We start from the raw sequence: 25163 nt of genomic DNA on the forward strand, positions 1-25163 counted from the left end.
TAAGGAATAGAAACAAAAAATAAACACTTTATTAGAAATAAGGACACAAGATCATCTTACATAGACTATATGAGAATTGAAAATGTCTCAAATTAATTTTTTAGACTTCAGCAAAGTAGTCTGATACAAGATAAATATACATTTTCAGTCTTGGCTAATAGCATTAATGACCAAAGAGACAATGAGAGAAAACGAAGTTTATACAAAACAACAATATAAAGCATAAAATATTTGTGAATAAACCTAACCAAAAAGTGTACGATTAATATGAAGAAAACAATTGAATTTTGCTAAGGGAATAAAATATTTATTCCCTTAAAAGAAGAGAGATGCTGCATAAAAGGATGTAAAGATCAAATACCTCTAATACTAATAAAAGGCAAATTTTATTTTTTATTTTATCAACAGAAGTGTGAGCCAATAGTCAGCATTCACTGAAGGCAATGAATATTGGGAGTTATTATTACCCAGCTATACCAAGGATTGTTCAAGGTATTTTATATATTTTACATTTTATTGTATCTTTCCAACAAATCTATCAAATATTACTATTGACATTTTACAGATAATGCATGTCAGAGCACAAAGTCTGATCTTTTATTAAGTTTGACACATTAACTTTGTTAAAATGTCTGGATTTTCACCTCCAAACCATATAGTTTTAAAAAAACAACTGAATAAATTCCATGGGATTTTTTTTAACATGGTAAAATTAATGTTCTTCTAAAAGGTGTGAAAGCCACGAAAAAAAGTTTAAAGAGCAATTTTACAGAAGAATTAACAAAGAAGTAAAAAGAGAAACAGACACTAGTATACACAGACTTTAAGTATTTGATCAAGGGAGCATCAGAAACCAATGGAAAAAATATTGATTATATTTTAAATGATGTTGAGAAAATTGGCTATGGGGGCTGGGGGGAAACAACTGATCCTTTGCTTCATATCACACATCAAATTAAGTTCCAGAAGTTTTAAAGAATTAATTTTAAAAACATATCATCATCGTCATCATCATAAACTGGAAGAAAACATATAAGGATAGACTGAGAATAATAGCAAAAAAATTTAGAAAGGAAAAGTTCAACAAACTTAACTATATAATAAAATTTCAAATTTCTATACTCTATGAATAAAATGTTAAGGCAAAAACACTGAGGGAAACATTTACAAGGTATACGACAAAGAGTTAATATATTAATATATAAAGAATTTCCATGAATCAATTTTTTAAAAAACAAACATCCCAGTTGAATACGGACTGAGAATATGAATAGGCGACTTACAAAATGATTGCTCATATATTCTATTTCTACTCATGTCAGAAATAGGTGTCAGTTTGGTAAATTGTTTTTTACTAGTAATTAAGTTGTGTCATTTTTTAAATTCACTGGAATAAATTTTTATAGTATCCTCATACATAATTTAATACTTATAGGATCTAAAGTGATGTTCCATTCTTAATTCCTGATGTTGGCAATTATAGCTTTTCTTTTTTGTCTTTGTCAAACTTTCTTGCACAGAGATAACTTTTGTTTGGGTTAAACTTTTCTATTGTATTATGTGTTTGCTCTATATCTCATTATTTTCTGCTTTCATTTTTATTATTCCTTTTCTCCCCCTTTGTTTGGTTTTAACTTGCTGTTCTTTTTCTAACTTCTTGAGATGGATGCTAAGATCATTGATTTTCACCCCTTCTTGTTTCCTAACATATGCATTAGTTATTATAAGCTTCCCTCTGAGCAAGGCTGCATTCCTAAACCTATAAAGCAATTATCGTGATTTGCCTATTCATTAAGTGAAAGCTGGTTAATTAGGTGGATTTATTTTTTAACAGCGATGATAATGGGAAAATGGTGGCAAAGGAGATAGAACTTTTGTTTAAAAATAAAATGGTAAGAGTAGATACTGATCATAAATGAACAATGATTTCAGGAAAGTAAAAAAATTTTTCCTAAATGTGAATCAGGTTTTGTGTTTATCTTTCCCTTAGGGAAAGTAGTCTCACAACAGATGTTCCATCCTCTTTTAATGGAACCAATGTTCATTTTTCCCAAAGCATTGATATTACCACACATGATCCCTAGAGGTAGCGGGGATTGAAAAAAATAACAGTTCGTAAAATCATTGAGCCAAGTTCAATAGATGAGAGGAAGTGAGGGGCATTCCTACTGATATCCTGTAAATTTTTATCAGAATTGATGAAATACAGAGGAAAAGAGAAAGAAGTCTGCCCAGAGTCCCAGAATCAAAGCTGGTTCCCAGCCCAGTCCCATCTCACAGTTGCCAGCCTCCTCTTTCCTTTCAATATGACAGATGCCACTGTGACCTTCTCCAAGGACTTTCTGGCAGGTGGCGTGGCTGCAGCCATATCCAAGAACACAGCAGTGCCCATCAAGTGGGTCAAGCTGCTGCTGCAAGTGCAGCATTCCAGCAAGCAGATCACCGCAGATAAGCTATGCAAGGACTTGACAGACTCTGTGGTTCATACCCCCAAGGAGCAGGGAGTCCTGTCCTTCTGCCATGGTAACCTGGCCAGTGTCATCAGATACTTACCCACCTAGGCTGTCAACTTTGCCCAAGGTAAACAGAAGCAGATCTTCTGAGGTGGGGTGGACGAGAGGCCCCAGTTGTGGTGCTACATTGCAGGCAACGTGGCCCCCAATGATGCCACTGGGCCACATCCTTGTGTATGGTGTACCCTCTTGATTTTTGCAGCTACTTGACTTTGTACCTGTCTAGCAGCTAATGTGGGTAAAGCTAGAGCTGAAAGGGAATCCAGAAGCCTCAGTAACTGCCTGGTTAAGATCTACAAATCCGATGGAATTAAGAGACTGCACCAAGGCTTTAACGTGTCAGTGTGGGGTATTATCATCTACCAAGCTCCCTACTTTGGTATCCGTGACACTGCAAAAGGCATTTTTCCAGATCCCAGGAATGCTAACATCTTCATCAGCTGATGATCGCACAATCTGTCACTGGCATTGCTGGGATAAAAAGTCATTCCTATCCATTTGACACTGTTTGCCACCACAAGATGACATGGTCAGGGTGCAAAGGAACTGATATTCTGCACACAGGCATCCCTGACTGCTGGAGGAAAATTGCTCATGATGAAGGAGACAAAGCTTTTCTCAAAGGTGCATGGTCCAGCATTCTCAGAGGCATGGGTGGTGCTTCTATGCTTTTCTTATATGATAAAATAAAGAAGTACACATAAGTTATTTCCTGGGTTTTTTTCCCCTGTGAACAGGCATGTTGTATTATTTAAAATATCTTGAGCCTTGTTGGTAGACTCTGGGTTGTGCATTCATTAATGGCAACTATTTACTGTTGAAAGTCAGGAGCAATAATATTCGTATGACCAGTTCTCACTTAAAGCCATTTCCACCATGATGATGGTGGTAATGATGATTATGATTATGGGACTCAATTACATTTTTTATTTCAGTCATTCCTGATAAGTAACAAATATGAACAAATAAAAATATCTAAGATACAAAGAAAGAGAAAGAAATCCACAGTAACTGAAAGAGGTTCAAATCTACCAGTAAATCTGATAGATTGGAACAGAGCTCTGTCAAAACACACACACACAAACACACACACACACACACAGTCACACTCACCCTAAAAAGTTTTCACAAAAAGGAAAATTGTAAACGTGGAGCTATTACCTCCCAAGAGTTCACTCTGTTCTCTCCTGTTGTCTGGTAGTGGAACACCCCAAGGCCAGTCCTTGCTCCTCTTTTCTTTTTGATCTACATTCCTGTCCTGGATGAGCCTATCCAGTCTCATGGTTTTAAATATAATCTCCCAAATGCATATTTCATTCAGATTCCCTTCCCAAATGCCAGGCTTGTACATAAGCATTTGTACTGGACATCTGAAATTTAGAACATCAAAAATTGAACCCCTCATCTCCTCCTGTAAAACTTACTCTATGTGCAGTCTTTTTAATCCTGGTTAATGGAAACCCTAGCTTTTTCCTTTTTATTTTGAATTAATTTTAGGCTCATGGATAGGTCGCAAAAATAGTACAGAGTTCCCGTGAATCCTTCACCCTGATTCCCCCCAAAATAACATCTTACATAACTACAGTAGGAGTATAAAAATCAGGAAATTGGCATTGGTACAATACTGTTGACTAAACTATGGACCTTTTTCGATTTCACCAGTTTTTATGTGCACTTTTTTTCTTGATGTATGAAATGTTTTAAGAAATGTTGTTACATGTTGAGATATTTGTAACCAGCAGTAGATACAATCAGTATATAGAATTATTCCTTTACCCCAAACAAGCTCCTTCATGCCCTCTCCCCTCCAACCCTAACCCCTGGCAACCACTAATCCATTCCACATCTCTATAATTGTGTCCTATTGAGAATGTCATATAAATTGAATCATATGGTAGGTAGCTTTTTGAAATTGACTTTTTTTTTTTCTCTCAGCCTGATACCTTTGACTTCCATTCAAGTTGTTACATGCATTCTTTTTATTTTTTGTCTGAGCAGTATTTGCATATATAGATATACCACAGTTTGTTTGTTCATTCACTTGTTGAAGGACATTTATGTTGTTTCTACTTTTTGCCTATTAGAAATAAAGCTGCTATGAATAATTTGTGTACTGGGTTTTGTTTAACATAAGTTTTCGTTTCTCTAGGATAAATATCCAGGAGTAGCATTGCTGGATCATATGGGAAGTATATGTTTAACTTTATAAGAAATTCCAAATTGTATTCCTGACTAGCCATACCACTTTACATTTCTGCCAACAATATCTGAGACCCAGTTGTTCCTCATCCTTGTCAGCACTTGGTATTGTATTTTTTACTTTAGGCATTCTGATAGGTATGCTGGGGTATATCATGGTGACTTTAATTGCATTTCCCTAAGGGTTAATAATGTTAAACATCTTTTCATGTGCTTCTCTGCTATCCTTTGGATATGTATTTGTTCAGATCTTTTTCCCATTTTCAAATGGGATTGTTTATTTTCTTGTTGTTGAGTTTAAATAGTATGTGTGTGTAGATAGATAGATAGATAGATAGATAGATAGATAGATAGATAGATAGATAGATGAATTGATAGATAGACAGACAGATACTGGATACAAAGCCTTTGTGGGAGATGTGATTTGCAAATAATTTTTCCGAGGCTATGACTTTATTTTCTTAACAGAATATTTAAACAGACCAAAAATGTTTAATTTTGATGAGTCCAACACATTGTTTGTTTTCTTTTATGGATCATGCTTTTGGTGTCATGTTTAAGAATTCTTTGCTTATCTATAGGTCATGAAGATCTTCAGTATTTTCTTTTTAAAGTTTTATAATTTTACACTTTACTTTGATTTATGGCAATTTTTGAATTATTTTTGCATAAGAGATTCACCATCTTCTCAGTTACTCAGGTCAATAGCTTTGAAGTTATCTTTGAATTCTCTCTTACTCTTATACCCCACATCAAAACCATTAGGAATTTCTACTGAGTCTACCTTCTCACCAGTTCCACATCTACCACTCTGGCCTGGCCCATTATTATCACTCATCCGTTTTCCATCCTTGTTCTCTATCCTCAACACAGCTACAAAACTGACTGACTGACTTTCTTTCCTTCCTTTCTTCCTTCCTCCCTCCCTTCCTTCCTTCCTTTTCAGAGACAAAGTCTTACTCTGTCACCCAGGCTGGAGTGCGGTGCTGTGACCATTGCTCATTGCAGCCTCAAACTCCTGGGCTCAAGCGATCTTCCTGCCTCAGCCTCCCGAAACGCTGGGATTACAGGCATGTGCCAACCATGCCGGGCCAAAATTGACCATTTTTAAGGCATAAGAGAAATTGGGTCACTCTTCTGCCCTCCAGTGTCTCCCATTTCTCTACATGATGTGCTCCCTCCCTTATTTCTCTGATCACATTTTCTAGTACTTTACATTCAATCTCTCCACTCCCTTCCCACTGGTGTCCCCGTGTTTTTTAACCATACCAGGCATACCCCTAACTTTGTAGCTTTTGTACTGGCAGTTTCTTTAACTGAAATGCTCTTCCACCAGAAAGCCACATGGCTAACTCCTTCATCTTTTTTAAGACTTTGCTCAAAATTGTCACCTTTGCAATGAGGCCTATCCTGACAACTCTAAACTTTCAACCTGCTACCTGTCACCCACCAGCACTCCCAATCACTCTTACCTTGCTCTGCTTTTTATTTTGTCCATAGCACTTATCATCTCCTAATGCATTTCCTAATTTGCCTACATATCATATTTGCTCTTATTGTCTATTGCTACCCTGCTAGAAAATGGCCCCCATGAAGGCAGAATTCCTTGTTTTGTTCACTGACATATCCCTTGCTCTCAAAAGTGCCTGGCAATCACAGGGACGCGATAAGTCTTTTTTTCAATGATAGAATAATAGCACATTTTAAATTAGTGATTTGCAAAGTATGGCCCACCCACTCCTGTGGGTTCCCCAAATTCTTTCAAGGAATCTGCCAGATCAAAACTATTTTCATAATAATATTGAGATGGCTATATCTTGCTCTCTGTATTAGGCATTTCTTGCATTGCTATAAAGAAATACCTAAGACTGGGTAATTGACAAGAGGTTTAATTGGCTCACGGTTCTGTAAGCTATACAGGAAGCATGGCACCAGCATCTTCTTCTGGCCAGGCCTCAGGAAACTTTTACTAGTGGCGGAAGTTGAAGCAGGAGCAGGCACATCACGTGGCCAAAGCAGGAGCAAGAGAGAGAATGGGGGGAAGGTGCCATACTTTACAACAACCAGATCTCACAAAAAGTCACTCATTAGTGCAAAGACAGCACCAAGCCATGAGGGATCCACCCTGATGACCCAAACACCTCCCACCAGGCCCCACCTCCAGCACTAGGGATTACATTTCAACATGAGATTTGGGTGAGGACAAATATCCAAACTATATCACTCTCTGGGTTGACATTTGCATTGAAGGTGCAAAAGCACCAGTGGGTAAAACTGCTGGAATCCTCACACCCATCAAGGCAGTGGCACCAAACTATTGTAATAATCATATTCTTTTTTCTTTTTTTTTCTTTTTGAGATGGATTCTCACTCTGTTGCCCAGGCTGAAGTGCAGTGGTGCAATCTTGGCTCACTGTAACCTCTGCCTCCCGGGTTCAAGCGATTCTCCTGCTTTAGCCTCCTTAGTAGCTGGGACTACAGGCGCATGTCACCACACCGGTCTAATTTTTGTGTTTGTAGTACAGACGGAGTTTCACCATGTTGGCCAGGATGGTCTCGAACTCCTGACCTCAAGTGATCCACGCACCTCGGCTTCCCAAAGTGCTGAGATTACAGGCATGAGCCACCGTACCCAGCCAAATAGTCATACTCTTCACTGCCATGGCACTCATGACTTAAAAGGAAAAGAAGATGATTTCTAATATGAGGTTATAGAAAAAAAAAGTTTAAGGAAAAAGAGTTTCACTTAGGAATGTCCTTGATAAAGCACTAAAAATTGTTAGTTGTCAACCTTTGAGTGTACTGTTTTTTAATACTGTGTTATAAAATGGAAAGTCCTCGTAAAGCACTTTTGTTGCATGCTAAAGTACTGATTGACTTGAGGAAAACAATTTGTGTGAGTATTGGAACTGCACACTGAATTAGACACTTTTTTCATGCAATACCATATTTTCTTGAAAAAACACTGACTGGCAAAGTATGGTTATCCAGATCTGGGTACTGGTGGACATTTCACTTTGTATTCCAGTCACTTGAAGGAAAATAACAGACAGTGTTTGTTGCCAGTTGTGTCATAATTTTTTTTTTTTTTTTTGAGATAGAGTTTCTGTATTGTCACAAAGGCTGGAGTGCAATGGTGTGATCTCGGCTCACTGCAGCCTCCACCTCCCGGGTTCAAGCAATTCTCCTGCCTCAGTCTCGTGAGTAGCTGGGATTACAGGGGTGCACCACCATGCCCAGCTAATTTTTGTATTTTTAGAAGAGACAGGGTTTTGCCATGTTGGCCAGGCTGGTCTTGAACTCCTGGCCTCAAGGGATCCACCCACCTCGGTCTCCCAAAGTGCTGAGATTACAGACGTGAGCCACCGCGCCCAGCCATTGTGTCATAATTTTATACATACTCTATTTCATATAAAATCTCATTAGTTGATATTGAATGCATTTTATTGTGTTTAAGATTTTTCATTATTAAGCTAGGTATCTCTAAACTTTTTTCTGACACATTTTCTTTTTCACCTTCAGTTTCTTGCCAGCTCTGAGTATATGTTTTAGTCAGAAGCCTTTCTATTGCAGGTGCAAAACCGTAATTTAAATTAGCTTAAGCAAAAAAACCAAACCAAAACAAAAAAACAACAAGAAGAAGAAGAATTATTAGCTCACAGAAAAATTGGTTCAGAAGGCCCCGAGGTCAAGCTCAATCAAGCCAGATCCAGGGCCTAAACCTCCAGGACTTTTCATCTCTATTATTTGTCTCCACTTGGCTACACTCGGCATGCTATCTATGCCTCTCCACCTAGAGGAGTCATGAAAGTGACCACAGTCATCCCCAGCTTTATGTTATCCTGGATGAGCAACAAGGAAAAAGGAGAGCTTCAGTCCCCCCAGTTCCTCTCTCTTTCTCTCTCTTACACACACTGTATACTCTGGCCATGATTGGATCATGTTTCCACCTCTGTGTGTCCAGCCAATGCTACAGTAAGATGGGTCCAGTCCCATGCCAACCCTGGAAGTGGGATGTATATTTATGAGACCTATTATGCATACACACACACACACATATACACACAGCCAAATGGATTTGAGGAAAAACGGATCCACAAGAAAAAGATGCTGGCAGAAAAAAACAGCGTCCCACTACAACATGAGACCGAATCCCTGTATATTTGTACACCCTACTCCCACAGCTAAGAACCTTATAAGGATAACAGAAAGTTTTTAGAAATAAGCAATGCTTGACTTATATTTTTCAAAATCACTACTCTATAATTTCAAGAAACGTCTGGGTTGAGCGAGTGGAGTAAACTGACGCTAGGAAATCACCTCTTACGAACCCCTATCTGACTATTCAAGAGAGAAGAAAGAAATTCAAATTGTCAGTAGTCAAATTATTATAAAAGTAAAATAAGATTGAGTTAGGCAATTCATGGGATAATGTATTCAGGATATAAACAAGAAAACGCTGCATAGATAGGTAGAATGTGGTCCTACTTAGTAGCAATTATATTTTTCTTCCAATAACATTGGAAACCAGCATTTCTAGATAAGTATAGCTAAAGTAAAGTCATAGCTGTCTCTTAATTCATTCTCGAAATGCAAGTCTCCAAATCAACGGGCTGAGAATGGGGGCCATTCTCACGTCACCAACTCCAGCTGCACTGTAGGTGCCCCGCTCGTATCTCCTCACCATTACCATGTCAGCTCATGGTGCCTGACTTCCACTCTCTTCAGCCACCTAAGCACACTTTCTCCACCCATGCAGTCAGGCCAAAAGTGTGAAAATATTAACAGCCCATCAATGTTCAACTATTGACTTACAGGAGTTGGTCGTGGTGACTCTGGGGGGTGAGTGGAACACTGTTTTCCGGAGTAGGCTTCAGCTCCAGCTGCCCATGGTGGAGGCTGGCTTGTAACACACTCTTTACCAGCTGCCTTCATCTTCTCTCACATCTCACTCACCTGTTGGTGTTTCCTTCACCTGCCAAACAACCTGCTTTTATTTGAATCTTTATCTCAGGGTCTGCTTTTAAGACAAGAGAGAAAAAAAGAATTGAAAAGGCGTGTATTGAGCAAGCCGTTCATGCTTTTCCTGCACTTTGAAGTATACAGAGCTTATTCCAGCAAGGTCCCATGTAACCAGAAATCATTCTTTTGCTAACTTTAAGAAACTAGAGGACCTAGGTGCAAAAAATGAGAGAAAAGGGTCTGTGAACATATGCACTTGAGTCCCACATGGATGTATTTAGTCAGCCTTGGGACTGCCTCCAAAACCAAAATGTAAAACAACATAAAATGAAGTTAGTGATGGAATAACCAAGGTCGACTGACCTCTTGTGCCCACCCTCCATCTTTCTGAGTTTAAATGAGTAGATGATTGGAAGCAAATGGGTGTGGGAGGGAGGGGAATGGAAGGAGAGAGGAGGCAGACACATTTAATACATGGCCTCAAACTACTACACTGCTTCGTTTCCCGATTTCCTCCTTTGTGTCTATGCACTTTAATCAACCTCAAGGTGTGCACCCTTGGGGAGCTGACACACATAATCATCACCTGCAGAATTCATAGATTATATTCTATATGGTCTGCTTGAGATGGCAGGAATCCCAACAATACTTTTTTTAAAAAAATGTTACTTAACTGGTTAAAAGAAAAAAAACTTTTGAAAGTGTAAGCTCTAGGTGTTCAGAAAACTTATTCTAACAGATCCTTCCCCCAGAGTCATATAACCTATTGGCATATAAAATATTGTGCTCTAAGATACTTTCCTTTCCATTTCTTTTTTTTTTTTTTTCAAAGTCTCACTCTGTTGCCCAGGCTGGAAGGCAGTTGCACAATCTTGGCTCACTGCAACCTCCACCTCCTGGGTTTAAACAATTCTCCTGCCTAAGCCTCCAGAGTAGCTGGAATTACAGGTGTGCGCCATCATGCCCAGCTGATTTTTGTGTTTTCAGTAGAGACACGATTTCACCATGTTGGCCAGGCTGGTTTCAAACTCGCAACCTAAGGTAATCCGCCTGCCTCGGCCTCCCAAAGTGCTGAGATTATAGGTGTGAGCCATCGTGCCCAGCCCACCCTTCCATTTCTTAATTATATATTCTAAAAGCAAGTTATAAAGCCCTTGTGTTTCCCATATAATAAGTATTCATTTACTTGATGTTTGGCAAGTATGCTACTAAGTGAGCAATTTAAAGACAGAAGGTATTTTACTCACAGTTGATCATAGATATTTGTTATACATATAAATATACAAATAAAAGCTTACAAATATTGTACTCCTGTCACACATAATCACAGACTTTAAAACATCAATTTACCTTAACAGTCCAAGCAGCTCACGAAAATTCATTGTCAGGGAAGAACCGAAATGAGTCAAGAGAACAATGTGTTATTTTTCTTTTACTTCAATTATCTTTACATAATTTCTAATCTTGTGACGAGATATTTTGGAATATTGCTTTCTTAAAAATCTACTGATTGCCTCAATACCTGCCAGAGGTTCTGTGGGGTATTTACGGACTATGTAGGAAAGTGTAGTTCTAGTAAATTTGTTGTAAATCTTAACCTTCAAATTGAATTATTTACTATGAAATAAGTAATTTTTATTTTCTGGGAACTTGACAGTCTTCAAAGCTGTGATACTCAAGAGACACTTCACACTTAAGGAAGAGGACATTTCATCCAAGTGTCAATAGCTATAATGACAAGGATCCAGGACACCTGTGCTTCTCTCTGGACATACCTTTAGGTGTGGTGGTTTAGTAGTTACATTGCTGCAACACAGCTGAAAACGATCTGCCACATAACAACATTTAAAATTATACCATCAGTTCCCCTAAAACACAGTGTCCCCGTGGGGATTCTCTGACTATGTTTCCATCAGAAGGTGATAAACTTAAGGACTGGTTGTCTAAGAATATACCTAAAGAGACCCCCAAAAAACAGAGATTGGAAAGAGTATAGGACAAAGTTACCTAGTTGCAAGGATGGGCTGTTGTGGCTTCTGAAATTCTGATGATCCCTCATTGCCACGACCCTATCATGCATTTTTATGCCTTTTGTTTTGTGGCAGATGAATTCATCTGGTTTACATGCATTCTGGTTCAGTTTACCATTATTTATAGGATCAAGAGACTGTTGCTATGATGACTCCAACACAAGTAAAGGAAGAGCCAAAGGGTTAGTTTTGCCCCCATCTCCGAACAAAGGACTAAATGTTTCCCTCTTCGACTAATTGTTGTGGTGACTTCTCAGTTCTATGAATACAGACCTGAAAATCCTAAACAAAATGTTAGCGAGTCAAATCCAAAAATATGCAAAAACAGATAATACACAGCAGCAATTATAGTCTTAGGTATCTACCTAAGAGAATGAAAACATATGCTCATAAAAAGACTTTTATATGAACATTAATATTAATATTATAACAGCTCAAAGTGGAAACAGCCCAAATGTCTATCCACAGGCAAATGGATACTGAAGTTGTATTATTTATACAATGGAATACCACTCAGCAATAAGAAGGAACAAAGTACAGATACACAAAATAAACATGGATAAGTTTCACAGACATTTTTCTGGGCAAAAGTGGCCTGGCATTAAAAAAGTGCATACTGTATGATTCCATTTATGTGAAATTCTAGAATAGTTAAAACACATCTATGGTAATTTTTTTTTTTCTAAACCAGTGTTAGCCAGGCACAGTGGCTCACACCTATAATCCCAGCACTTTGGGAGGCAGAGGCGGGCAGATCACCCTAGGTTGGGAGTTTGAGACCAGCCTGGCCAACATGGCGAAACCCTGTCTCTGCTAAAAATACAAAAATTAACCAGGTGTGGTGGCATACCCCTGTAGTCCCAGCTACTTAGGAGGCTGAGGAAGAAGGATCCCATGAACCTGGGAGGCAGAGGTTGCAGTGAGTGGAGATCACGCCACTGCACTCCATCCTGGACGACAGAGCAAGACTCCGTCTCAAAAAAAAAAAACAAAAAAAAAAAACAGTGTTTCAGTGATGTGTGGGGTGAGGGAGACTGCAAAGTGGCAAAAGTGAATTTTGGAGAGAGGGCACTCTTCTATTCTATATCTTAATTTTTATGGCAATGACATTGGTGTATAGTTTTGCCAAAAGTCATAACCATATACTTCAAATATGAGAATTTTACCATAGATTATGCCTTAAGAAGCTTATTTAAAGAAAGAATATTATTGAAAAGGGATGAATAGGCAATATCTTTTTACAGAAAGGTTTTTTGTTTCAATTTCCATGATTCCACTCTCTGACCACCACCTTCCTTCTTTCCTACTCACTCCTTACATTACCAATGCAACAACTCTTTGTCCCCAGTGAGCTCTCCAGCTTTTCACTCTCCCTGACCTACCTCCTTTTATCCCTTATCCCACTTAAATTTCATGGTCTGTAAATCACTCCTTTGCATCCCTCACGGTCCTTGCTCTGCACTTCAATTGGATAGACCATTTCCCAGATTAAATCACTCTACCTACTCCACCTGCAGCTAATCAGCTGAATGTGGTTGAAGAAAACCACACAACCAGGCTGAAAGGACACATTCTAAATGCATGATCACCAACCCTGGGAGGTCCCCACTGCTGCCGACGTTGCTACATTTAACGCTCTGCCCTGCTTTTCTCAACAACAATGTCATCTCTTTTTGGATATTCAAAACTCAAATCTCTCTCTACTTCCTCACTTTCAACGAAATTTTGCTACTTTTTGCTTAAGAAAATAGAAGAGATCAGAGGAGAACTTCTAAGCACACACCCAACATGAAATCTCTACCTGCATCTCTGCCTTCATACACTTGCTACACGCAACTGATTGTGCACCTACTTAATGCCCACCCCTTTGCTTGTGGACCTGCCAAAGACATCACTCCAGCAACTGTCCTCTATCCTTCAACATCAGACTTTTCACCTCTTCTAAATATCTCCAATTGCATATAAACACACTTCAATATCTTCCATCATTAAGAAAAACACCTTCCCTTGACTTCAGATCCCATTGCATTTCCTGGTTCCCCTTCATAGAAACACTCCTGGGCCCAGCACGGTGGCTCACTCTCGTAACCCCAGCACTTTGGGAGGCCAAGGCGGGCGGATCATGAGTTCAAGAGATCTAGACCATCCTGGCCAACATGGTGAAACTCTGGCTCTACTAAAAATACCAAAATTAGCTGGGCATGGTGGCATGTACCTGTAGTCCCAGCTACTTGGGAGACTGAGGCAGGAGAATCACTTGAACCCGGGAGGCGGAAGGAGACGAGATCGCGCCACTGCACTCCAGCCTGGGCAACAGAGCAAGACTCCATCTCAAAAACAAACAAACAAAAAAGAAATACTCCTCCACTTTGGGAGGCCGAGGCGGGCAGATCACAAGGTCAGGAGATCGAGACCACGGTGAAACCCCGTCTCTACTAAAAATACAAAAAAAAAAATTAGCACGGTGTGGTGGCGGGCACCTGTAGTCCCAGCTACTCAGGAGGCTGAGGCAGGAGAATGGCGTGAACCCGGGAGGCGGAGCTTACAGTGAGCCGAGATTGCGCCACTGCACTCCAGCCTGGGCAACACAGCAAGACCCTGTCTCAAAAAAAAAAAGAAATACTCCTCAAAAAAATTTTCTGTAATTGCCATCTCTAATTTCTCACCTCCTTTTCTCTCTTGACCCACACCAGTGAGGGCTCTTTTTCATCAGTACACTAAAATTGCTCTTGTCAAGGTCACAGTGCCCTCCACGTAGCCAACTCTATGGCTTTTTCTCAACTTCAAAGTCACAACTGATCACTTTCTTTCTTTGGCCGCCTGAATCTCTCTCTCGGCTCTTCTCCTACTTCTATAGCCACTCTTTTCCAGTTTCCTTTTCTACTCTTTTAAAAATTTCTCAACTTCTAAACTTGGGAGTGTTCCTGGGCTCAACCATGGGATCTATTTTCTCTTTATTAATTCACGGGAAGATCCCCTCCCACCCCATGGCTTTCTATTCCATGTGGACACTGTTTACTTTCATGTTTCTCTCCAGCCTCTGAACACCAGACTGTAGAGTCAACTGCCTAATGGACATCCGCACAGGCTAACATGTCTACAATCAGAACTTTAAGTTCCCACCCAAACTCACCTCTCTCCCAGTTTTCCCCATATTAGGAAAGGATGATTCCATTATACCAGCTTCTCAAGCCAAAAACCTTGATGTTATCTCAGGTAGGAATTGATTTCAGTTGAGATCAGAAAACCCAAATCACTTGAACAATCATATTGCTTTTCTCAAGCAGTCTGTAAGTAGACAGTTCCTGGAATCTTTTTTAGTGGCTCAAGAACATTAAGACTAAAGACTGTGTAATTATTTTGGCTTTCTCCTCATGGTTACAACATGGCTTCCATATTCAGTTGGGAGATGTAATTTTTAACTTGCCACCCCCAACAAATTCAGGATTCTACCAATAAGGGGAAAAAAGAAGATGCATCTAGAAGTATCTGCCATATTATCTTTAGCTCCTCTTTTTCCCGGGTACCTTGCATCCTATTGGTTAATAATCTAGACTCTACCTTCAAAATACATCCATCATTCAATCGTTTTCACCACCACATCCTGGTCTGAGCTACCATAAACTCTCACCTGGATTACTACTGCATTTTCACCTCCTAACTGGTCTCCCTGCTTCATTGTTTTTCACCCACTATTTATTCTTAACAAAGCAATCAAAATAATATCTAATTCTATTATGTCACTCCTTGGCCCAAAATGCTCCTATGGCTTCCCATCCCAGTCAGAGTAAAAGCCAAAGTTCCCACTTTTTTTTCTTTTTTTTTTTCCAAGACGGAGTCTTGCTCTGTTGCCCAGGCTGGAGTGCAGTGGCACAATCTCAGCTCAATGCAACCTCCACCTCCTGGGTTCAAGCGATTCTCCTGCCTCAGCCTCCCCAGTCGCTGGGATCACAGGTACACACCACAGCACCCAGCTGATTTTTGTATTTTTAGTACAGACAGGATTTCACCATGTTGACCAGGCTGGTCTTGAACCCCTGATCTCAGGTGATCCACCCACCTCGGCCTCCCAAAGTGCTGGGATTACAGGCATGAGCCACCGCATCTGGCCCCTTACATTGTTTTAAAAGGACCTGAATGATCTGTTGCTCCTGTTACCTTTGTGAATTCATCTTCTGCTAATCCCCTCTTGCCCAATCTACTTAAGCAACATTCACTTTCTTGCTGTTTTTCAAACATTCCAAGACTCTTTAACCTCAGAGCCTTTGCATCTGCAGAGTCTTCTGCCTGGAATGCTCTTCCCTTCACGGGGCCCATGTGATGTGCTCTCTCACTTCCTTCAGGTTTATGCTCAGGTACCACCTTATCACCCCATAGAAAATAGCAGTCTGCCTCCATCACCACCCCTTTCTTTGCTTTATCCTTTGTATCACTTTCCACTAGCCACAAATAAAATGTTTATGTGATGGATAGTGTATTGTCTGTCTCCACTAACTAAGACGTAAACTGCATAAGAGCAGGGACTTAGTTTTATTCGCAGCTGAAATTCCTGTCACCAAGACAGTACTTGGCTCATAACAGCTACTCGATAAATATTTGTTGAATTTGAGTGAAATTTTTCCAATTCTCGATCAGAACTCACATATCTTTGGAGAAACTTTGCACCATTCCCGCAGGGAAAAATTTTTTTTCCCCTTCCCACAATGGCAAGGAAAATCTTCCCATGAAGTCTAGATCAAACCAATCCTCTATCCTCCTCTGGATTAATGACTCTACTCACCATAGCCACTGGGAGAACCAAGGTCTATGAACTATATCCTGCCCTTCAGGGAATATAACCCTTTTTCCAAAGCCTCTGCACTTATGTTTTCAGTGACTTGGGGAGTGCTTGAACAGATCAGAGCACCTGCATCTCTGCTGTGCAACCCCTACTAATAACAAGCCCTGAAATTATGGTCTGTCATTGTAGCAAACCAGAGCTACCCTAGAGCATCCAACTTAGTACTAACAAGATCTAGGGTGAGGAGGTTATCATCGGTCTATACCTTCTATACCTGCATGAATCTCATATATAGATATACACACACATACATATACATACAGTCATGCACTGTATTACACTATAGTGGCCAATGATGGACAGCATATATGATAGTTGTCCTGTAAGATTGTAATACCATATTTTTACTGTACTTTTTCTATGTTCAGATATGTTTTACCATTATGTTACAATTGTCTGCAGTACTCAGCACAATCATGTGCTGTACATGTGTTTGTGGCCTAGGAGCAATGGTTTACCATATAACCTAGGTGTGTAGACTATACTAGACTATACTATGTAGTATAGTCTAGTACTATCTAGTACACTGTATGATGATCACGCAACAACAAAATCACCTAATGACACATTTCACAGGATGCATCCCAATCATTAAGTGACACATGACTGTATAAACATACACATACACACAAACACTATGCATGCACACACACATATATTTATATTCCTTAAATTTATTTTTGATAGCTTCTCTTGTACTTACCGACACCAATGAATGGGGCATCCAGCCTTACCTTGGATAGGTCCTAAGTAGGAAATGCAATCAAATCCTCCTTAGTCAGTGCAGCCTCTAAGCCTTCTGAGCTAGTACTGGAACATTACATGGAAGGCTTATTTTCTTCTCATAAGGCAACACAGAAGCCCCCACTAGTAGGCCCACTAGCACTTAAACTGTCTTTCCACAGGCTCCTCTCTCTCCCCAAACCCCATTCCATCATCTCCATTCTGCCACAGGAGGCCATCTTGTCTGTTTAATGCCCTGTAGTCAGGTCAGTGGGAGGCTCAACAACATGTCTGCTCTACTCTCTGAAGCCCTAAAATGTGTTTAATGAGTGAGAGTTTTTAGGACAAGACTGATGGGTGATGGGAGACAGATTTAATAAGTCTATTTTCACATCGTGCTGGAAAACTTGTCTACCCCACACTCACTATCCTGGTGCTTGTCAGGTGACAGTTTTTACCATGGCTCTACAGAATGATTTTGCAATTTAATTTTGCAGGAGAAAAAAGTTAATGATGCAAGAAAATGTTCACAATGTATTATTAAATGAAAAGAGCAGATTACAAAAGTACAGTATGCTCCCAGTGGCTCATATACATAGATACGTGGGATGACATAAATAAAAGTGCTTTTTCTCTGGGCATTGGGCTTATGGGTTGACTTGTTTAGCTTTTCTCTGCATGTTTATGCCCATGCACTTTTTAATGTCTTTCAATTTCTCTATAAAAGGCATTTATTACTTTTATAATCAGAAAAAAAACTGCTAGAAGCATTTTTTTTCTCTTTAGTTTTGTTCCCACTATGCATAATGGTAAGAAAAGAGCAAATAAAAAAATAAAGAATAAGTCCAGGTGCAGTGGCTCACACCTGTGATCTCAGCACTTTGGGAGGTCAAGGTGGGAGAATCGCTTGAGGCCAGGAGTTCAAAACCATCCTAGTCAACATAGTAAGAGCCCATCTCTACAAAAAAAGAAAAGATAAAAAAGAAATTAAAAATAAATAGAGAATAACAGATTTCATCGTATAACCAGGACTCTGGATTGCCAAGTGTCAGAAACCCAGTCAAATAAGCTTAATTGAAATCGCCCAGGCACAGCTGGACTAGAGGCTCAAAAAATGTTATTAAGGGTCTTAGGCCCTCCATCTCTCCTCTGTGCCCATTCTCTTTGTTTGTTGCCTCCTTTCCTCCTACAATAAGCAACTTCTTCCAAATAGCTAGGGAGAATAGTTACATTGTCCTTAGAGCTTGCAATCCCTGTGGACTAGAGAATCTCTCAGAGTCCACATATCAAATCCCAGCAAAGACTCTGATGTGCCCTGCTTGGATCACGTGCCCATAAGTGAACGCGGGACAGGAAGGGGAGTATTCTGATTGCCCAGGGCTGGGTCACCTGCCTTCCTTGGGGCAATGGGGAAACAGACTGGAAGAACCTGGTGCTAGTCCCATGCTAAGGGTTCCCCATAATAAAGAAGGATTCCATAAATAGAAGGGAAATGGTGTACTAGTTAGACAAAAGCAATAGTCTTCTACTCTGCTTGTTTTTAAAGTGTTACTTTGCTAAATTATTCTTTGATATCAAATTTAGGTGTTTCTTAGTATTGCTCTAGTTTTAAACATTAAAATTATTTCTCCCTTTTTATAGAAAACATCTACTTATAAATATTGAAATGACTTTACCTTTACTCAGCTGAGATTGCTTTAACACATTTACTAGATCTTTAATCAATTCCAGATTATAGCCATTATATTGTATTCATTCTTTCTTCCTTTCTTGAGGCCAGGAATTCCATATGAAAATTTCCCTAGCTTTATAACAAACAAAAATCTTACAAGTTATCCCAAAAGCTGTGTCTAGAAAAAAAGAGTAAATCCTCTTCTTGTTTCAGTCAGGGTTTTAAGTGGCTTAAATGAAACAGGAATTAAAGGCTGGCAGGTAGCTCACAGACGCTCTGAGAGAGCTTGAGAACAAGGCTTGGATGCTGGGCAGTCAGGAACAATGTTCAATTACTCTGCAGGAGCCACTACAACCAAAACACCCCTGCTGCCTGGTCAGCATCTGTACCATGACTTGCACAAATGCTGCTCAGCTCACGTGGGAATTCTCAGGATCGGATGCCAGAAACTCTGGCACCGATGATCCTGAAGAGCCCCAACATCTCTGTTGCCAACCTTGCCGAAGGACAAATTCTACATGCCTCCTTTCTCCTTTTGTTCACGTCTGAATGAAACCCACATGCAAGTGCATCAGATTGGTAGAATCCAGGATACACACCTATGACCCCAAGGGAAGCTGGGAAAGAGAGATTCCTGCTGCAACCTGGGGAAGTGGGACTCCTACGACAGGAAATTTTCCAAGCATTAAAAGAGCATTCAAGGGGTGCTGGGCAATCAGGAATATCCACAACAACAAGTGTCCATTATAAGCCCTTAAAGGAGAGATTTCTCTCTGTTAGTGCTTCCCCTATCTTATAGTTGCAAAAAATACTCAGAAGATCAACTGAAAGGTGGAAGTGCTGATACCTATCAAGCACTGCAGAGTGTGCTACTTCATGGAGGAATATGTTACTGATACCAGAATAATGCAGTTGTTTTTTATTTCTCCATATCCCAAATTCAGTAGGACCTAACCTGGAATCCCAACTTTAAGACAATAAAGGTACACATATACATGAAAAACATTTTGCACAAATCATTTACCTGTACCAAAATTCAACCATAATGCCAAAATCAGTTATATCTTAAAATTAGATTAATCTCTTGACCTTTTAATAAGTGAAACAGTCTGATCACTTGAGTTTCAAGGAATAATTGTGGCTTTTATAGCTATTCTCATATTTACAAAACAGCATAATAATATTAACTTTCAATATGATCACTTCCATTCCTTTATATAAATGCCAAGATTTACTCTTGTCTGCCAGGATACATGCCTATTTCTGTCTGTACCTATTGACAGTGCAAGTAATAAAACTTATTTTCTTCACTTTTCTGTGTCAACAGCAGTTGTATAAATCATGTGAGTCTTTGAATCTCTCACTAAAATATAGAAAATTGACTTTATTTATCCCTTTTGTGTTAAACTGTTTTTAAATGTCTTTTTTGGTAGAATGTCTGCATTGTTTTGCTCATACTCCAGCTTTGGTGGCCATGCAGACATGGTTCACACTGCCACCTGGTGTGGCTGGGACAAACTTTCTTCAGCTCTCTGGAAGCTACCAGAGCAGAGTCGACACACTGACCCGGCATTACTGTCATGCCACAGGCTGACTTTTGTTCTTGAAGAATCTGCAGATCTACGTAAAATGAGGAGAGAGGTTTGGATCAACAGCAAACACAAATTATTTTATAGAGGAAGGGGAAATCATAAGTCTTTAGCATTTTAATTCAGCAAATGTTTACTTAGGGCTCACCGAACTTAAGGTCTGTACTTTGTGCCATCGGTGACACAAGAATGAGGACGGGACAATCCCTGCCCTAGAGTATCCAGTAATTAAAGGCAGAATATAACACGAGGTAAGCATGCAATATGCTTTAGAGGGGAAGAGATCACGAAAAATAACATAAAAGCAAGCAAACAAACAAAACCCAAAAATAGACCTCTTAGTGGGAGTGGCATTTGGGATAACCTTAAAAGAAGTTTGGAACTTTGCAGGCAGAGATAAGGGAATTGAGGAGGATGGGGAAAAATATATGCCAATAATAATAAATTAAAGCCTCTAGTTTAAAAATGAGTCTTATTTTACTTTTCTCTTATTTTATCAGCAAAGTATACAAGAGAAAACTTATAATTTTCACAGTCATTTGTGATTAGGATTTGATTATTAGAAAGGTGAAAGATATTTAATTTGCAATACTAACAATTAAATTTTTCTTTCCTTAAAAAGTGAATCATGAATGATAAAGTTTGGTAGCAATTCTGCTACTAAGTTTTCTTCAAATCATTTTTGCCTCAAAAAAACAAAAGACAAAAAACTCACCCAAATAAATTTTCCAAAATTTTATTAAGATAGGATGATGTATAATTTTAAATAAGTTATATTAAATATTCATATTATCATTATCACATAACACATATGACATTAATATATATTACATATTCACCGGACATAAAAGAATAGTTGTTCACTTTTCAAGCTTTTTTTAAAAGATGTTCAGATAATCTACGTGACCGCTGATTCTTAGAAATTCAGCAAATCAACATCATCCTCTTTTTTATTCTTATGGTAAAATTAATGCTTTGATATTGTATTTTTTTATCAACATCTTCAACGGTGATTTCAATTATTTGAATTTTAGTCTAGACAGGGCTATCATGCACCCTTGAATTTAAATTTTGCTTTTATCAAATATGTTACTGGCATGTTTTTCTTCGGATTCAGGGTATACACATAAATTTTATAAATGTTCAATGTAACAAGAAATAAAGAAATAATCTTTGAATTTTTATTAGAATAGTCTTTGAATATATACTGCTGTGGTCTGAATGTTTGTCTCCACAAAATACATATTTTGAAATCTTAACACCCAAGGTGATGGTATTAGCAGGTGGGGGTCTTTGGCAGGTGATAAGGTCATAAGGATGGAGCCCTCAGGAATGGGATTAGTGCCCTATCAAAAAGACCTGAGGGAGCCTGGCTGCTCTTTCCACCATGTGAAGACACAGCTGAAAGGCACAATCTGTGAACCAGAAAGCCCTTACAAGACACTGAATCCAGCAGTGCCTTGGACTTCCCAGCCTCCAGAACTAGGAGTAAAAAATTTCTGTTGTTTATAAGCCATTCAATTTATATTTGGTTATAGCAGCCTGAATGGACTAAAACACATACACATTCATCTTGCAAAAATAATGATTTATGTAAGTTGAATAATTACCTATGCAAAATGCTTTTTAAATATAAAACTCTATCAACCCATAACTTTATTTATTTATTTATTTTTGAGACAGGTCTCACTCTGTCACCCAGGCTGGAGTGCAGTGATGCCATCACGGCTCACTACAGCCTCAACCTCACAGGCTCAAGGGATCCTCCTGCCTCAGCTACCCAAGTAACAGGGACTACAGGCATGCATCACAAGGCCCGGTTACTTTTTTGTTTTGTTTTGTTTTGTTTTGTTTTTTGTAGAGATGGGGTTTCACCATGTTGCCCAGGCTGGTCTCAAACTCCTTGGCTCAAGCTATCTGTCCACCCTGGCTTCCCAAAGTGCTGGAATTACAGGTGGAGCCACTGCACCCCACTCAACCCATAACTTTAAAAAACGTTTTCTTTTTTTATATTAACAAAATCTATTTAATTGTTAAACGGACATGATCGAGCTTGTTTTACACAGTGTTAAGATTCTTTATCTTTGTATCCTGATGAATAAAAATGACATGAGGAGGAATGCAAAATGTCATTTTTAAATGTCATTTCTCTTTTGGTGCATTTCTAGAATATGAATAACCTTTATTTGATCTGGTTTTATGTATTTGCTTTTTTTCTTATTAGTAAAAATTCTAAAGGGCAAACAACATTATATAAAGTCATACTTATAATTTAGAGATACATGCACAATATAGTATTGTAATATAAAATAACAGTTAATATTGCATCACAGATCTCCAAGTATTTTCTTTTTTTTACAGTCTCGCTCTGTCACCCAGGCTGGAGTGCAGTGGCGCAATCTCGGCTCACTGCAAGCTCCGCCTCCTGGGTTCACGCCATTCTCCTGCCTCAGCCTCCCTAGCAGCTGGGACTACAAGCACACATCACCACGCCTGGCTAATTTTTGTATTTTTAGTAGAGACGGGGTTTCACTGTGTTAGCCAGGATGGTCTCAATCTCCTGACCTTGTGATCTGCCCGCCTCGGCCTCCCAAAGTGCTGGGATTACAGGCGTGAGCCACCACACCCGGCCTCTCCAAGTATTTTCAAACCAAATTTTTATTATTAGTATAACCTTCTGGTCCTATGGTTTAACTATGCAGAACTTTGTATCAACTATTATAGTAGCAAAATATATGTGAAATGGGCTAGCACATTGCTTGACGGATAGCAAGCACCCAAGTACTTTTTGGACTGAGTACCCAAAAAAATGTAAGAAAGTCCTCTGCCCTTTCTCTGGAAATTACATCTGTTTTTCCTATAGCATTTTATTATTTTCTAGGAAGAAACTCAAATTGCTCACTCAAGATTCACATGTGGCATGACTGGAGGGTCTGTGAGGTACATCATCAACAGTAACAGAGTTAAAACTTGTGAAGCAGGCTGGGTGTGGTGGCTCACACCTATAATCCCAGTGCTTTGGGAGGCCGAGGTGGGCGGATCACTTGAGGTCAGGAGATGGAGACCAGCCTGGCCAACATGGCGAAACTCCGTCTCTACTAAAAATACAAAAAAATTATCTGGGCGTGGTGGTACTCGCCTGTAATTCCAGCTACTCAGGAGGCTGAGGCAGGAGAATTACTTGCAGAGGTTGCTGTGAGCCAAGATTGAGCCATTGCACTCCAGCCTGGGCGACAGAGGGAGACTCACGCCTGTAATCCTAGCACTTTGGGAGGCCAAGGCGGGCAGATCACCTGAGGTCAGCAGTTTGTAACCAGCCTGGCCAATATGGACAAATCCATCTCTACTAAAAATACAAAAATTAGCTAGGCGTGGTGATGGGTGCCTGCAATCCCAGCTACCTGGGAGGCTGAGGCAGAACTGCTTGAACCTGGGAGATGGAGGTTGCAGTGAGCCGAGATCCTGCCACTGCACTCCAGCCTGGATGACAGAGCGAAACTCCGTCTCAAAAAAAAAGTTGTGAAGCAGTTATGTGCACTCTAGCAGGTACATGACCTCTACATATCTTGACTCAAGAGTCTTTTTCTAGAAAGATATTTAAAGGAGCGTTAAGGCAGTGCAGGCACTAAAAGACTTACCAAGGGCAAAGGGCCAACATGAAAAAAGAAAGGAAATTTTGAGTATTGCTCTTGAGCGCACTCTGTGTGTGTCTTGTGCCAAGATTCCATAAATGAATCCCTAAATGAGAACAAATGTAAGCAACTGAGAATCGGTTAAGGTAACATTAGTTAGCTACTATAACAAACAGACCTCAAATGTTCAGCAACTTGTCACAGTAGAAATGTAATTTTTAAAACTGTGGTAAAATACACATAACACAATGATACAATTTATCATTTTAATTATTTTTAAGTATACAGAAAATGTATTTCTTCTTTTTTTTTTTTGAGACAGAGTCTTACTCTGTCGCCCAGGCTGAAGTGCAGTGGCATGATCTCAGCTCACTGCAACCTCTGCCTCCTGGGTTCAAGAAATTCTCCTGCCTCAGCCTCCCAAGTAGCTGGGATTACAGGCTCACGCTGCCACACTTGGCTAATTTTTTGTATTTTAGTAGAGATGGGGTTTCCCTGTGTTGCCAAGGCTGGTCACAAACTCCTGAGCTCAGGCAATCTGCCCACCTCAGCCTCCCAAAGTCCTGGGATTACAGGCGTGAGCCACCCTGCGCAGGCCAGAAAATGTATTTCTTGCTCCCAGAACAGTGCAAGGTGGATGTCCTGGCTCCTTCTGTCCCATATTCTGACATTCCTTGAGGTATTAGAGCTGGCAGAAGAGGAAAAAGAGAATGTAAAGGAGACACACCCCACTTCTTAAACTCCTTGGCCCAGAAATAAGACACATCAGCTCTGTTCACATGGGTGTGAGCTAGTCCTATGACTCCACTCAATGCAAAGGTCAGGTACAGGGGCTCAGAATTTTTTTTTAATGTGTGTGTGGCTACTTCTTGGCACTTATTCTACATAATGGAATTTTAGCAGACAGCTAGTCATCTCTGCAAAAAGCTTCTTCACTAAATTCTCCCTGCTCACTGGCAACACCAGAAAGCATGACTTTGGAGCCCAGGTAGAAATATAAGAC

General features: G+C 39.6%; 1 pseudogene; it reads left to right on the plus strand.

Annotated features, from left to right (window-relative positions):
- The first annotated feature begins 2235 nt into the window (after nucleotides 1–2235).
- Nucleotides 2236–3217, plus strand: LOC101154442 (ADP/ATP translocase 2-like; annotated as a pseudogene).
- Nucleotides 3218–25163: the final 21946 nt, after the last annotated feature.

Source organism: Gorilla gorilla, chromosome 19, assembly GCF_029281585.2.
Source record: "Gorilla gorilla gorilla isolate KB3781 chromosome 19, NHGRI_mGorGor1-v2.1_pri, whole genome shotgun sequence".
NCBI lineage: Eukaryota > Metazoa > Chordata > Mammalia > Primates > Hominidae > Gorilla > Gorilla gorilla.